Genomic DNA, 1,338 nt, shown 5'->3' on the forward strand with positions numbered 1-1,338 from the left:
TCAGGCTGAGCTGCAGGCCTGGTGAGATGCATTTAGGATTCTCTAGACAGGAAGTAGTAGTGGCCCCTAGCCCTGCCCCTCCTTTTTAAAAAAATCCAGGTGAAATTCACATAACGTAAAATTAGCCATTTTACAATGAGCAATTCAGTGGCATTTACTACTCTTCCCTCCCTCCCCGCCCTACCACTATTTTTGTGTTCAGTCAGTAATGACAATAGCAGCCAGGCCTGGTGCTCTGGGGAGCTGCCATTGGCCATTTAAATTAATGCCCAAGATGCCAAACAGGCCTGGAAACTGGACCAGCCACAGCCCCGCCCCAGACTCACGCCCAGCCCAGGGAGGATGCCCAGAGCACTTTCTGCCTCCCACTGCCCCTCTCCAGCCCCCCAAAAACTTAGGGTCACCCCTTCCACAGACTCTATCTCCCCCTGACTCCTCACCCTCCACTCCTCCTCACCCCTCTCCTCACCACCATCACAGGCCACCCACGAGTCCTCTGCCAGAGTGACAGGGGGCCTGTGCTCATCCCGGAGGGGAGGGTCTCAGAGCCAGGGCCCCCAGCCACTGCTTTAGGCAGAACAGCCCCAAAAAGCCTGGGCCAGGAAAAGAGGGGAGTTAGGGCAGCTGAGCACTGAAAGGCATACCCCAGACAGAAAACCCATCCCACCTCTCCAGACCCCAACCGAGACCTCACCCCAAGTGGGGGTTGGGAAGGGAGTAAGGCAACCCCTGGAGCAGCCCCCTCTCTCTGCCCCCTATCAGGCTGCTGGCCTGTCTTAGATCAGGGGGCTGCAAGTCAGGATAGAGCCCCTTGCTCACCAAAGGGGACTGGCCCGGCTTGTCTGGGATTTGCTGAGCTCGGTGAGGGAATGAGAACTGACCAGAGCGGGTCTTCATCCCCGCCCGCTGAGCCCAGCCCACGCTCAGTGTAGTCTGATGGAGCCTGTGTGAAAGGAAGGCATCACCCACCTCCTAAAACCTGGCTGGGGCTGCAACTCTGCCTTTGGGGTGTATTTGGAGAAAACCTACTAGCCCACCCCATCTTTTTCACTGACATGAAATGGTGGCAGCAGCTGCTGCAGCTGCTGTGACTGGGAAAGGGGGGGAGCTGGGATGGAAGAAACCCCTTGATGTGTAGGGGGAGGGGACTAGTGTATCTTGAGGTCCCACCAGGAGGGACTGGGGGTCAACCAACCAGTAGTCATATGGCACAGAGCCCACCCACTCCTTCATTCTGCAGAGCCTGTAGCCTTCTTGGGCCTGAGTTCAGGGAGCAGGGGCTGTACCCTTATTAAGTGGGGATGGGGGTTTCTCAGTGTGGGTGATCTCTTTCTGGAA

The sequence above is a fragment of the Rhinopithecus roxellana genome, chromosome 19, assembly GCF_007565055.1.
Source record: "Rhinopithecus roxellana isolate Shanxi Qingling chromosome 19, ASM756505v1, whole genome shotgun sequence".
In the NCBI taxonomy this organism is placed as follows: domain Eukaryota; kingdom Metazoa; phylum Chordata; class Mammalia; order Primates; family Cercopithecidae; genus Rhinopithecus; species Rhinopithecus roxellana.